At 46.4% G+C, this 15,910-nt stretch overlaps 1 protein-coding gene across 1 annotated transcript in view; it reads right to left on the bottom strand.

Annotated features, from left to right (window-relative positions):
- The window catches only part of Mertk (MER proto-oncogene, tyrosine kinase), a 97,655-nt gene that overhangs the window by 81,138 nt on the left and 607 nt on the right, over positions 1–15,910 (bottom strand). The window lies entirely within an intron of this gene.

Raw genomic sequence — 15,910 nt, forward strand, 5'->3', positions numbered from 1 at the left:
AGGAGGAGGAGGAGGAGGAGGAGGAGGAGGAGGAGGAGAGGAAGAAAATAAGTGCACCTCACTCATATGCATATTCATCAGCCCTGTGTTTATGATTATGGATAAATGCGCATATATATGCGCGCGCGCACACACACACACACACACACACACACACACACACACACACATATATATGAAGGGGAGGTTCATGTATTCCAGGCTAGCCCCAAACTCTTTACATATCCTAGGATGACCTTGAACTTCTGAGTCTTTTCTCTTTCTTTCTTTCTTTCTTTCTTTCTTTCTTTCTTTCTTTCTTTCTTTCTTTCCTTCTTTCTTTCTTTCCTTCTTTCTTCCTTCCTTTTTTTTGAGACAGGGTTTCTCTGTGTAGCCTTGGCTGTCCTAGAACTCATTCTGTAGACCAGACTCAGGGACCCACTGTTTCTGTCTTCCGAGTGCTGGGATTAAAGGCGTGCACCACCACTACCCAGCTACATCCCATTTTCTTGAGTGCTGGTATTATGAAGGTCTTGCGTGATGCTGGAGATAGAACCTAGGGCCTTATGCATGCCAGGTCAGCACTTTACCACCTAAACTATGACCCCAGTCCCTCACATTCTTTTTCTGTTACTGATGTGTCTGTTGGCAGCTTGTTTTAGCACACCCAGTCACCTGACCTTCTGGGGTGGGGGGAGACTGAACTTCCTCACGATGAGCAAAAATGTCTGCAGTTCTTCTATTTATCAAGCACATGGGACCGAGGGGCCAGGGTATGTCCCTTTCTCGGTACACAAAACTTAAAAGTGGAAAAAGCAGATATTAACTTCCTTTATGTAATTTATTCCTTAATATCAAGCCAAATTTAAAGGTACCACAAGTTTGTTATAAAAGAATTCACACATATTCAATCAATCACACAATAAGATGGAAGCTGCTTTGCAATCCCAACCCTGCAAGATAACTTATTACAATTTGGGGGCCGTTATATCTTTCAGCTTTAGAGGAGCCAAGCTGTCATAAGTGAACAAGCTGATAAGTGAGTGGGGGGGACCACCCTTATGCCAGGCAGAAGTTACACTCAGCCTGTCCTTTCTCCGTATTCCAGAGGACCTAGAAGACAACTGGTCTTCCTGTGTGACTACCCAGACGTTTCCTGAATCACCTGACTTCTGGCACTTTCCTGGGTAACCTCTTAGCTTCGAGATCAGAGAAAGTGAGGCGCTGGCCCAAAAAGTAGAGCAGCAGAGGTGCTCAGAGCTAACCGGGAGACAGCAGCCTGAGCTGAGCTGCTGTTCACTGCCTCCTCCCGGGGAAATGGGGGTGGCAAAACTGGCGTCCCAGGGCTGCTATTAGGAGTCAAGGAGTTAATATTACCATGCGTGGCTCACAGTAAACACTGAGTGTTGGCTGTTATTTTCATTATTTTCTCCTCTTACGATGAGCTCTTAAAGCTCTGCTGCTGCCTAGCACTTGGGAAGTGCTGACTCTCAAGGGCTGGTCCTGAGGGCCAGGCCTCTCTCTCTTTGTGGCTGGTGAGATGTGGGCTGTACAAACTTTGGGGGAAGCAGTTGTGCCCCACAGTTGGGCAATGCATAATCCTTGGTTGGATAAAGGGAGTAGATATGCCAAACAGAAGCAGTCTGAGAGTCAGAATAATGTTGCAATACATTTTGAGGTGGTTTTTTTGTTTTGTTTTGGTTTGGTTTTTTTGTTTGTTTGTTTGGTTGGTTGGTTTTATTGTTTTGTTTTTGAACAGGGTCTCACGTAACTCAGGCTGCCCTCATACTTGCCTTCTTGCTGAAGGTGACCCTGAACTTCTGACATTCCTGCATCTAGCTCCCAGGTGCTAGGGTTACAGGCATGGGCCACCACACCCAATTTCCACGGTACTGGAAAATCTTGTATGCTAAGCACTCAACCAGCTGAATCTAGTCCCCAGCCTTCAAAATACATTGTAGCCATCAGCTTTCCTCCCCTCAGCTATTTAGGTGTTCTACAGAATGCCCCTTTATTGTCATCTTTAATTTGCCATGGAAGTAGAATCCTGTCAGAATTATTTCTGGTGGCCTGAGGATGGGAGGGTCAGACAAAAAGAATGAGTTCCATAACAAGCCTTAAACACTGTCATTAACGCATCCCTATCGACTTCAAGGACACCCAGGCAAATGTGGACCTGCTGGGTGACTTCCCTTTCAGAGATAACTGTTGAAGAATTTTGTTCAGCTGAGAGCTATGGTAATAACTCACATCAGCACGTGTGGAAAAGCGGGCTGCCTCTGGCTGTGACTTGGGTGAATACATAAGAAATCATACCCTACCCACCTCTTCCAAGAGCGTTCTGTGTGGGCTGGATAGGCGGGCCATGGAAAACGTGACTTTTCATTCATAGCACATGATACTAAGCAAGTGGCCTTGGACACATGGCCTCTGGCTAGCTCAGTTCCAAGATCGGCTGCCTAGTTGGTCAAACATTGACTGAACAGGCCCCCAAGTCCCCGCCCAACACACACACACTCCCAGCATTAGGGAGGAGAGGACAGCTCTGCCCAGTGCTTTTGTTTCCAGTCAGCACTGAGCCCTTGTCTAGAATCCAAATGATGGAGGTTTTGTCATCATCACCTTTCCCTGGTGCCCAGTATAGGGACAGAGCTGTGGGAGTGATAGTAAATGGCCCAGCTGCTAAATCGGTTGGGTATGACATCCACTTTCCATATGGGTTTGCTTTGTTTTTCTGAACACATTTGTCTGTGGCTTCTTCAGAGGCTCTAGGTGGTATCCTCAGAGTCCCGCGTGATGCGTGGTCCAGGACTGACGCAGCATGAACATCCATGGAACATGGGCATGAGACCACACAGCATCTTGAAGAGTGGACAGGGGAGACAGGCAGACGAGGCACTGGCACTGTGTTGGCCGGGAGAACAATAATGGGGCTGTTGGCACGCCTCTGGAACAGGCTTCTGGCACCCACACAGCTGCAGTGGCTCAGACTCTCAGGGACTCTGTGAAGGCTCAAGACTGACCCGGAATTGCGATGCCAGGGAACAATCTATATTCTGCATGATGAACCTGTGCAATTCACAGTTAAGCCCAGGAATATTTAGTGAACACAGTGTGTGAGGGCTGGGGTCAGGGATGCCGGGTGGTTAGTCAACAGCTCTTCACTCAGGGAGATGAAGCAGACCTATTCTGCTACTGCCTTGACATTCAGGATGGTCTCTGACCTCTCTGAAACACAGAGGGAAAGAGGACCATGCAGGCAAGAGGAGAGGCACTCTCTGCAGATGCCTGAGATGGTGGTCATCAGCTTTGCTCTGAACTCTGGCCTGGTGGTCCTCTGAAGTGGCAATTTCTGACACCTTGGGGAAACAAGCTCCAACAATAATCACTGACATCCACAAGGGGCAGTACATAGACAGTGACCACGCCACAACACAGTACCAGACAGCCATGAATCTCTGGGGAAGCGAGCTTTCGCCTCTCGGGTGGGGATCTTCACCTTTCTAGGGTTGGCCTCTACAAGACTTTCCTAACGGGAATCTCACTTTGATTTTCTTGAAGCTCAGTGACTGTGGGCCACGGTGGAAGAAGGAAGCTCACACTGAAGGCACCAGGGTAGTGTGTAGTGGGGCAGCAAGCAGACTTCCTGGATCTGAAGTCCCTCCAAATTGTGGGCTGAGCAGGACAGCAGCCCTGTAGGGCAGAGGGTCCTGGTCAGCGAGCCTGTTCCTTATTCTTCACCCTGGGGTGTTATTTATATACCATCAGTCTGACTCACAGGGATCCCTGGGGTCTGGGAAGGCGCTTCTGGGCCAAACAGTGAGGTAAGATTTAGCCTGAAGTGCCAGGCTGGGGAACCTGTGGCCTGCTCTCACTACTCTTTCTCAGCTGCAGGCTCTATAATTTAGTCAATGTCAGGAGGCCCGAAGGAGGTTACTATAGAGTCGTGGGTGTTCTTTGCTTTCCATTCTGTAGGTGGGCAGGGCCAGATGCAGCACTGATTAGGCCACAGGATGCTTTGCCTCAGCATGCTGTGTTTTCCTTTCAGCCATGTAGCCTCCCTGAGGCGTGATGGGTTAGCCTTCCATCCCCAGGAAGGCCTCCTTCTGGAGCACACAGCCTGCATATCCAGTACTCCTGCCTTCCTCAGGAGAAGGGGCCAGATGCTGGCTCACCAAACTCCCATTTTGTATGCACCCCCAAGTTGTGGACTTGAGTAGCTTCCTTGGTTTTTTGTTGTTGTTGTTAAAATCAAGGCAAAAGTTTTCCACTTGGTATAGTTTGGTTTTATACAAATGCAAAGGATTCTGAATTAGAAGAGAGTAACAATGAACAATACAGGGCTGGTAGATGTAGCCCGGTGGGTAAGCGCTAGCTTCACCTGAGTTTGGACTGCATACAACGGGGCCTGATAGCACGTCTGTAACCCCAGCACTCAGGAACAGTGGGAGGCAGGAGGTCCAGAAGTTCAAGCTCACACTTGGCTAGATAGAGAGAGTCTGAGACCAACCTTGAGATATATGAGACACTGCCTCAAAAAAGGGGATAGTAAAAACATAACCTTCAGTCAGAGATCACTCGGCCTGACCAGTCCTAAGCTGTATAGTAATCATTAACTTCACCAGAGAGACTGTCCTCAGACCACTGGAAAAAGTTAAAGAGGCTATTTGGGACAATAAAGACACCCGGGCTCTGCTTGTGTGTCATTGCATAGCCCCTGACCTTGAGTCAGCAGTGGGGGGAATGGGAATGGGACTTGCTAGCTTGCAAAGAGGGGAGTAAGTGGCCAGTGGCCATATATGCTTTCAAGAGGCCACAGCTGTGGCTCAACAGGAGGCAAAAAGCCCAAATGACAGTGAAAGTCCAGAGCTCCCTGCATAGTGGGGAGAAAGAAAATAGCCAGGAAGATGTGATGTTGGCCGGGCCAGATTTCTCACACAGACCCAGTCATCACAGTATGTTGGATGACAAGCCACTACTTTAACACTTGAACAACAGATAGACGACCACTATGTGGCCCAGGAGACTCCCTGGAGCCTGAGCTCCACAGCATTCGTTGACAGGTCACCCACTGCACCCACAGGTCAGCTTTCTGGGGTTACAGTAGGATGAAGAGTAGGCCTGGAAGGACAGACAGGTACCCCAGTCCACCAGACAAGCGGCCTGTCCTCTCAGAGGGTCTGAAGGGTCCCAAAGCTCTGACCAAAGTATCAAGAGCTTACCAGGATGACAACCCCACCACCTTTGCCCCACATACTCTTTTCGGGTAAGGGGGGGTGGGAGAAAAATATGTTCACCTCTTGACCCAAAGAGCTTTGACCCATGATGCCTCCGGCATGTCTCTTGCTATTTTGACATAAGTATTTGGCTTCTTCTCAGCGGAAGTCCTTTGACCGCAACCCCTAGGAGTTCTCTGTAGAGGGGCACCAATGCAACCAAAAAGAACATTTTAGACTCTTCCTGAAACCTTTCACCATCCTCCCCAACCTTCCCTGAATGTTTTCAACCCTGGCAGAATACCAGAGTCTTCCAAGGAAGATTTAAAAACTTTTATGCCTGAGGTACAGTTTGGACACCAAGATTCTGAAAATTCTCCCCTGGTGATTTTCCTGGTTAACTGCCTTGGACACACTCTCTCTCTCTCTAAGGGAATGCATGTGGCAACTGAAGTCAGCCCTTGGAAAGCCCGTGTTTGACTAGGTGTCCCTTGGGAGACGGAGGAGGACATGATGAGAACAATGATTTCAGAGGCAAGGTCTAGCCTTGGAGCAGCCACGGAAGGAGCCAGAGCCGGAGATAAGCGCTGCAGTAGCTGGCGTGCACAGGGAGGATTTCCCCAACGCCAGCATCTCATCTGCCTTGTTTCAGTCGCAGCTACTCATGCCTAGGCTAGAGACGCTAAACATATGGAGTCAATTCTGCTGACTTAGCCCCTTCAGCTCCTCACAGTGCAATGTGAACACAGTGTTTATTTAACCGAGGGTTTCCGTCCTCTCCCCCCTGGCAGCCTGCCAACTGCCCCAGAAAGACTTTGAAGCAATTCTTTCTGGCCACAGGCATGAAGCATGGTTCTCTCTAAACGAGGAGGGTCTGGAGTTGATTCCCTCAAAGGCCCAGAGCTGGGTTCCCAAAACCTGGGAGAGACTCTCTGCCCCCAACTTCAATTCCTCTACCACGCTGTTCCCAAACCCATACTATACTCCAGATCACAGAAACCTGAGTTCCTCTTATTAAAAAAAAAAAAAAATCAAAGGAAAATAAGTATTTCCTTATGAAGTGTGACAATTCTGGAAGACTAAAACCTTTGCAACAATAATTTGTTACAGTCCTTTCTAAGTGACAGAGAGCAAAGCATCTACTTCAAATGCACAGTAGGTGAACTTTTGCCTACTTTCTGTAGTAAGTATAACTATGAACCCAGCCCTTACATGTAAAACAGACATTTAAAACAACAACAAACACTGTCGAAGAGCTAAAGCCGTGGACATGAGAGAAACCAGAAAGCTGAATGGTGGCTGCCAAGGAGGGGGAGGGTTACCTAATGGTGTGGAGTTACAGTTTCTGATGGCTAATCATGCCTGTCCACTTAACCACATCTGGAATCAACTAAAACCCAAGCAGCCAGGCATACCTGTACAGGATTTTCTTGACGGCTCATTTGAGGGGACTCTTCTCCTCCCTTAAATCTGGGCCACGCCTCCTAGAGGCAGCCTATATGAAAGAACATGGAAGAAGAAAGCTTTTGCTCTTTGTCTGCTCGCCCTTGCTGCATACAAATATTCAGGTAAATGCTCATAAGAAAATTTTAAACCCAAAATTAAAATGAATATTAAAAAAATATTGTCCCTCTTCCACGCTAGGGCCCTCCTGACTGGATCTACACAGGCGTGAGGAAAGGATGGCGGGTTCTTATGGCCTCCGCTCCCCTTTTTTCTTAGTGTCCATCTACAGGCCCTATCTAGGGAAACCCTCGTTGCAGCTGGTTCTGAGAGCTGACCAGAAAGAAGGGTCCCGTGTGTGAGAACAAAGGGCAAAGGGAAGGGTCCGAATGAGAATCCTGAAGGGGCAAGGAGTGAGGCCTCAGCCATATTGACAAACCAGTTAATCCCCCCTTGAGGGAAGCAGACCTGTTTAGAGCAGCCTTGGGAAGCATCAGCCAGGTGTTCTACCGCAGCCACCTACTAAGCAGACACACGGAGCTGGCACTCTGTGAGGGAAGACCGCTTTTCAACACAGCTCGGCCTTTCAATGTTTACACATGTGCCTGTATTCACATACGGAGGTCGAGGCTGTCTTAACTTGTGTGGTGGCTTTATCATGAATATTTGCCGTAACTCATCAAGTCCCATACATAAAAATATGTGTGTCTAGGGTCTAAAGGGATGGCTCAGTGGTTAAGAGGACCTGCAGGGGATCCAAGTGTGGGTTCCCTGCACTCACATGACAGCTTACAACTTTCCGTGATTCCAATTCAAAGAGATCTGACACCGTCTTCCAGCCTCTTTGAGTACCAGGCATGTGTAGACATACATACAGGCAAAACATACATACACATAAAGTGAATTTAAGAATTTTAAAGCTAGTTTAATCCCAGCACTCAGGAAGCAGAGGCAGATGGATCTCTTTGAGTTAGAGGCCAGTCTAGTGTACAGATGGAGTTCTAGGATAGCCAGGGCTGCAGAGAAAAATGCTGTCTCTCAGAAAAACAAAATCAAAAAACCGAAACCACAGTGAAACAAAAAAAGCAAATAATAATAATAATAATAATAATAATAATAATAATTTGTGCATTTTATTACAGCAAATTAAAACCTCCATAAAGTAAAAATTAAGAGGAATTGTTCATGTCCACATTGATTGTAATAGGACAAATTTATGAAAACCTAAATGCTCATTAAGAAATAACTAGATTGGGGCTAAAGAAATGGCTCAGCAGTTAAAGCACACTGCTCTTGCAGAGGACCCAGAGTTGGTTCCCAGCACCCACACCGGGGGACTTATTAATCACCTGTAACTTCAGGGAGAGAGGATTCCTCTGGCCCCCACAGGGGCCTGTACTCACATACACCTATCCACACACAGATACGCATGTGTGACAAAATGGATCATTAGAAGAAGAAGAAGAAAAAGAAATGATTATAGCATCATTACATCAATAAGTGTATGCTAGATTTACATATGTACCTGTGAAGATAAATGAACTGTGCTGAGATGTGGCTGAGTTGGTAGAGTGCCTGCCTAGTATACAGGAGGGCCTGGGTTCTAGCCCCAGCAAGCACCGTGTGAACAGATATGGCACCATACCCCTGTGATCCCAGTACTCCAGCAGTATAGGCAGCAGGATCAGAAGTTCAATGTTATACTCAGCTATATAGCAAGCCCCAAGCCGACCTGAGCTACATGAGAACCTATCTAAAAAAAAAAAAAGAAACATAAAAACAGGCATGCATTTCAATCCATATGTCACTAATGAGCTTGACATGAAGTGAGACTAAGGAGGCAAAACAGGTGAATAACAATCTGTGTTGCTAACATTTGGACCTCTTATGCTGGATGGTTAGGCCAGGGGTAAATCTCACTTCTTATCCTGTACTTAGACAAGCCTTTAGAATAAAGACTGAAGAATAGATTAGAAAACAAAAATTGCAATGGTAAAAAGAAAAAGTTAAGCTTATTTATTGATTGGCCCACCTAATTAGAATCACAGCATCCTTGTGTGGTGTGGCTTAGAGAGGACACTTTGCATTCATCCTTCTTCCTGCCGGCCCTAAAACCATGACAGCAACCGGCTTGAAGGTCTAACTCACAGCTCTTATTCTGGCCTAAGAACTGCCCCTTTCTTGAATAAGCACAACTACCTTAGTCCTAAATTTACGGCCAGGTTCTGATACACTTGGGAGGTAGGAAAAGGCTCACCAGCCTTCCCCAAGAATCAGACTTCAGACACTGGCGCTGTGAAGTCTAATTACAGAGGTGACCTAGGATGGCCAGATAGTGCAGGGCCACACCCCCAAAGACAGGGTCCATAGGTCGTGGGCTGGCTGAGGGCGCTGGGTTTTGCAAAGATTTTATAGATGGATTTAAAGCTCATCTCTTTAGCTAAATGGTGGTGGCGCACGCTGAGGCAGAGGTGGGCAGATCTCTGAGTTCGAGGCCAGCCTGGTCTACAGAGTTCCAGAACGGCCAGGGCTATAAAGAGAAACTCTGTCTGGAAAAACAAAACAACAACAAAAAATCCACTTCACTTCACCTACTGTTGATAGCCTCTGCCTCAGTTACCTTTTTCCTTATCCTTCAGCCAAAATAATTAGTAGGCTTGCTTTTACTGTGCATAGCACATTTTTTTTCTTTCCAGATACAAAATTATGCCCTAATGCTAAATGAACAGACTTTTAAAATTGATGTCAGTCTTCCCCAGACCTTGGGGCTTCTATTGTTTTTCTCTAGAAGGCATGCCTCATTCCATCTACTCCTTCCTGCCATCTATAACCCAACAGCCCAAGCTCCCACCACATTTGACAGAAAAACCTCCTGGTTTGTTCAGTGAAGTCTAGATTTCCCAGAAAGACAACTCTGAGTTTCTATACTATTCTATTTCTCCAGATAGAGCTGGAGGGGCTATTTCCCTGGGGGACACTGGCAGCAGAGACAGCCAGTATAGAAGCCACCAACACTGAAGAGCCAATTGAGTAACTGATGCTGTAAGTCACACTTTGCCTTCTGTCCCCATGTCATCATTGCACAACGGATTCTGACTGCTGCTCCCACCCAGAGTCCCAGCTGGGGCTCAGAGCACTGGGCCCAGTTCCAAGAAAGTGTTCCATCCCCTTTCCCCTCCAGGTAGAAATATGTCCTAGGGGCTGGAGAGATGGTTTAGTGGTTAAGTGTACTAGCTGTTCTTCCGAAGGGCCCAGGTTCAATTCCCAGCACCCACATTGCAGCTCACAATTGTTTGCAACTCCTATTTCAGGGGATCTGGCACCCTCACACATGCAGGCAGAACCCCTGTATATATAGTATACATAAATTTAAAAGAAATGTGTTCTGCGCAGACTCCCCTACCTGCTCTGCCCACTGACAGGTGACCACTGCACCGTAACTTAGGTGTCCCTGCAAGAGAAAATCTAACCCACATCTTTGGCTCCCAAACTGGTTTTTGTTGTTGTTTTTAACTAGATCTAAATCCAATGAGCTTTCTTTTAATTTTGCCCTAATACTTGAAAAGAATGTTGATTTCATCTACCATTTCCAAGTCACATGGAGAATTGTCAGAGTGCTCACAAGCTGCTTTCAACTTCCTGTGTGCAGAGAGGCCGAGGGCCATTCACAACAAAACTGGAACACCAGCCACCAGATACAAGGGAGCGGCAGTGGCGAAGCCATGAATATTTATCACCTCCCAGAGAGCTCCTTGAACAGCGTAGGGACAGTGAGCAACTTCAGCTAGTGTGAGTCCTGTTCTAATATTCTCCACAAAGACAGCCTGTTCTTACTTGCGAAACCCCTCATCAAAGCTCTAAAGGAGGCCAGTCTGCTGTTGGTAGCTTTAACTAGAAGCCCTGAAGGCTTAAGATAGCAAAGCAACACTTTCTCCAAAAACAAACAGGGCTTTCCTTTGTGTATCTAATGAGGTGTGAGTGTGGCTAAGGCACATCCTACCCCTGGATGCTGAGGTAATTAGAGCTTGCTAGAGCAAGCAGCTTCAGGGTGTCCAACCCATGGCAGTTGACTGAAGGTGGCTGAGGCTAGCCATGACTGCAGCCCAACACAAAATCGTAAACTTACTTCAAACAATTATGGTGTGTGTGTGTGTGTGTGTGTGTGTGTGTGTGATTTTTGCTTCTTTGTTGGATAATTTGGCTGCATGTTTTCTTTTTCTGAGCGTTAGTATTGAAAGGTCAACAGGTTGGATGTGCCTGCCAGAAAAGGGATCTGTGTCAGAGAGTGTTTGCCTAATCACACACCTGAGGCCCAAGAGCTGCCGACAGCCCCTGCAGGGGAAACTGAATAGGTTACTAATCCTGTGTGGATCACATCATGGTGGCCTAAACAGCACCTCTGAAGAGGCCAGCTGAGAAATATTAGAAGGTTCTAAGTACGAAGAGAAACGTGGACACATCCAGTGAATTGCCAGCTAACCCCAGTGCTGACCTGATGAAACGAAATGGTCTTTCTCAAAAAACAAATCAGTGGAACATCTTGGTTTTAGATATAAAACTTCTTGTGTATGGCCTTGACCTACACAAAAGCCAACATCTCTGGTTTTGCTCTTTTTCTTGCCTCTGTTCCATCTATCCCTCTGCTACCTCAAGACTTGCAGAAAACCCCTGGACCATTGAGTCAAATGATGATAGATGAACAGCAAGAAAGAAAACAACACACTTCTTTATGAGATAGTCAAGCCGCAACCATCCTTGCTCCCTTGCTTCATCACTACAACACTGCAGCCTGAGGAGGTGACCGAGATAAGGCTGCCTGGGACCCCAAGTGCCCACACTCCACTGAGTCCCACCAACAGAGGCCGGGAGAAGGGGAACAACAGGCTTCCATCTGCCCAAAGCGCGGTTTAGCAGAGTGTAGGGTCTCAACGAAACCAGGGCTCCTGCTGTGGCAAAGGACTTCCCACCTAGCACAAGTCAGGGGAGAGAGATCACAAAACCAACCAAACAACATCAAAAACTAGAGCCAGTGATGGAGAACATCCTCGGTTGACAAGTTTCTCAGTATTCTTATTCCCTAAAAGGAGACCACAGACGGGAGTGGTTCACCCTGGCAGGGTGCTTCCTTAGCATTTCCGCAGCAGGCCCGAGAGTTAGCACAGTAAAGGACTAACCACAGGGTACAGGCTCACCGAAGAACAGGAGCTGATGTATATCCAGCATGAGCAAGGAAAAAAGGCTGGGTCTTCCTCCTGGCTAACAGAGGTCTCTGATAGCACGTGCCATCAAGCAGGAAGCAAGAGGGCACCCAATATCTACCTTCTTCCCCACTTCCCCAGACCACTCTACACATAGACCCTCTTTATTTTATTTTATTTTATTTTATTTTATTTTATTTTATTTTATTTTATTTTATTTTATCTTATCTTATTTTATTTTATTTTATTTTTTGTGGAGGCCATCGGCCATCAGAGGAAAGGAAAGACCTGGATGAGGTCATTTAAAAAAGCCGGAAGCAAACCAAATAAAAAACAAAACAAAACAAACCTGCACCCGCTTTGGCGTAGAGCTACGTAGGAAAAGTGGAGCCAGAATTGGACCTCATTTTTATGCCTTCCTGTGAGGCACATGACAGGACGTTATTCCTGTGCCAAGGCAAGCTTCTACTTCACAGGGAAGGTAGGGGGCAGGGGTTGGTAGTGCCAGCCTCTCCTGGAGAGCCTGCTTCTGGTTGGGTTTTGCTGGCAGAACTACTGGGAAGCAAAATCCTAAAGGTCTGTAGCAAAGGACTTAGGCATTCGGAACAACCACCCACAGCCGCTTCACCAAACCACTGCAAGCAAGGAGGGGGTGACCCCAGATCTGCCTTCATGTCTTCCTCAGCCTTAATATGGTGCCAAGGATGACCTTGAACTTCTGACCTTCCTGCCTACACCTCAGGCTGCTGGGATTTAGGTATATGCCAGCACACTTTGTGTGTGCGTGTATGTAATTTTTAACTTATTATTTGAGAATTTCATACATGTATATAACATATTTTGATGATATCTTCCACCCTACTTCCTTCCTTAACTCTTCCCAGACCCCCATCCCAACTTCATGTCCTTTTTCATTTACATTTCATAAATTGCCGAGTCTGATTAGTGCTGCGGGTGTCACATGCATGTAGGACCGTCCACTAGATCATGGGCAACCAAGAGCCATACTCCTAAAGAAAATCTCCAGTGGCCATCACCTGCCAATGAGGTATGGGTGAGCCGCGCCCCATATCTGATTTATGCAGTTCTGGGGGCTGCAACCAGGGCATTGTGCATAGGAGACAAGCTTGCTACCAACTGAACTACACCTGAACTACCTTATATTTCAAGGTTTTATTTAGAAAACACTCCAGGAAGCAGGAAGAAGAAGAAGGAGGAGAAAGAGAGGGAGAGGGAGAGGGAGAAGGAGAAGGAGAAGGAGAAGAACTTCCACTCACCACTCAACACCTTTTGTCTAGGGAAAATGATTACCACCCCAAATTTAACTGCAGCCTAGAGGAGAACCACGGGCAATTATAGCACTGATGGTTGAGCGTTTACAGTATGCTATTAGTTCACATCATCTTTTCTGGCATGTCCTACTTTGCCTTTCTGCTGCTGTGGTAAGTGCTCACCAAATTCAACTCGGGAGGGAAAGGGTTTCTTTGGTGTGAAGGCACAGCCAATCAGATCATCAAGGGAGGCCAAGACAGGAATCTGACTGCAGGAATTGCAGTAGAAACCACTGTGGAATTACTGGCGTGTTCCCAGTGGCTGACTCAGCTACCTTTCTTAGACAGCCCAGGAATGGTTCCACCAATAGCAGGCTGGGCCCTTCCGCATCAATTAGCAATTAAGAAAATACCCCAAAAGATATACCCATAGACCAGTCTTCTGGAGGCAATTCCTCAGCTGAGTTTCCTTTATCCCAAGTATGTTTAGGTTTGTGTCAAATTGACAGAAACTGCAATACAATAGTCCTATGGAATGCATCCCACTGTACCAAAAGCTAGGCTGAAGGTTCTGAGACGTAACCACCCCCTGGAGACCCAGAGCTCAGCCCTGTATTCCCTCCACATAGATATGCTCTAACCCACAACAACGTGTTTTGGGTTATGATGAAAGTGTGGATCTTCATCCTCATTCAAGGTACTCAGAGCAATGCACTCCTGGTCAGGGAGCTTTTAAAATCGAGAGTTTAATTTTTTTTTAATCAGCTTTTGGGACTGGAGAGAGAGCTCCACGGTTAAGGGTGTATGCTCTTCTTGCAAAGGACTAGAGTTCTGTTCACCCACTGAAGCAGTTTTCAAGTTCTTCAAACTCCAATTACAGGGGATCAGACACTCTGCTGGTCTCCTCAGGCATGTATAAGTGAACATACAGCCATGCAGACAAATACATATATTTAAAAGTTGTTGGGTGCTAGGAAGGTGACACAGAGGGACCAGAGCAGCAACAACAAGGGGGAGAATGGCTAGAAATGAATCAGGCAGGGAGACAGAGGCACATGAGGCTTTAGAAGATCTGGGAATCTGTGGAGTCAGAGGAAGCCATTGGAGGGTGTTTCACTTGGGAACAACACGATTGGATTTGTTATGAAATACCTCATTCTGGCTGTTGGGTGGGGAGAGGTTGGGGTACTTGTGTGTTCAATGTCCCAACTCATCTTTCTTACCTGGCAATCTGTTGTGACTCAAGAGCCCTACTATCCAGAATTATCTAGAGATTCTTTCAAAAAGTAAGACTTAAAAACACAACTTTGACCTGGAGAGACGGTTCAGTGGTTTAAGAGAACTGACTGCTCTTCCAGAGAACCCATGTTCAAATCCCAGCACCCACATAGTGGCTCAGAACCACCTCTAACTTGATTCCAGGGGATCCGGCGCCCCCTTCTGGTCTCCTTGGGAACCATGCATGTACATGAGGCACAGACAAACATACAAGCAAAACACCCGTACAGATAAAATAAAAAATTTTAAATTAAAGCATAATTTTGTTAACTTAAAAACAATTATATCTTGCTCACTACCTTAAAGTACTCTACAACATTCATTCACTCACTCTTTCAAATAAACCCTGCTTACTTCTGAAAGGCAACAGAGGTCGCTATAAAAATGGCTAGAAACAACAAAACCATTTAGAGTTCTCCTTGGGAAAATGTTTATAGAACGATGGAATATCTGTTTTCAATATCAGCCTAAGAATTCAGCCATTTTAAATGCCCAGTTTTCTCGCAGGGTTCACGCATCTTAGTCAGAGACCAGGTCATCAGACTGGCTTCACTTTTATGCACTTTCGAACTTCTCCATCCTCTCTCCCTCCCTAACCCTCCCTAGGGCCACCAGGGAGGTGGCCTGCTCTGTGCCCCTATACCCCAACCGGGGGCTGAGCAGAGAAGAGGATCAAAACGCCTGAATCTTTTTTTTCCCCCTCAGCAGCTCCAATTCAGGTAGAAGAAAAATTGAGAAACTTTACTTCTTCCTCAGACTGCATGTTAAGACTTTTCTGTCGTTAGCTCAATAAGTCTGTCAGTTCTAAAATGTCATCATACCTTTTCAAAACTCAGAAAAGGAAGCACTGATTTTAAAATATGAAAGGAGAGCTTCGGTTCCTGTCACTCTTGCGGTGCTCGCCACATTCACAGCCTCCTAAACCGCGGCTGGCCCGCCAGCGCTAGTGAGTAGCAAAGCACGCCCGCCCTGCAGCAGATTATTAAGAATAGACCCGGCAGAAAGGCTCAGGAATTTTTGAGGATTTAGTTATGGAGAATAGAGCCGTCTCAGTTCTTTGCTTGTTTTTTGGCTCTTGGTATTTGTTACAAATTGTTATGCTGCCTCAAACTACAAATTGCTTATGTAATTTAATGCGCGAGAAGAGAATTGTTCAAGGAATGTTCATTTGAGCACACGAATTTTGAAAGGAAAAAGGGAGGTTTGTAGCTAGATTTTATAAAATACCAAACTTTCCGGGTATTCTTAAAAGACGAACTTTAGGCAACCGGATTCAAGATCAAAAGAGATCAAGCCACACTCTGAATGGAAACAGGTCCCTTTAGGGCAGGGGCAACCCCTGAACCACGCTCACTTATTTAGTAGTCTTCCAACCCCTCCCACTTCCAGATCTTTTGGAAAAGAATCATTTTTCCCCCCAGCTTCTTCACAAAGTGCCTCCGTGTCCTCTGTTGGAGGAACCTGCTGTACTTGTTTGCGCTAATCAGCCCATCTTCTCACACTGAACCGCTTGTGAGAACACTTC

Source organism: Psammomys obesus, unplaced genomic scaffold, assembly GCF_907164565.1.
Source record: "Psammomys obesus unplaced genomic scaffold, mPsaObe1.curated_primary_1811, whole genome shotgun sequence".
NCBI classification, from domain to species: domain Eukaryota; kingdom Metazoa; phylum Chordata; class Mammalia; order Rodentia; family Muridae; genus Psammomys; species Psammomys obesus.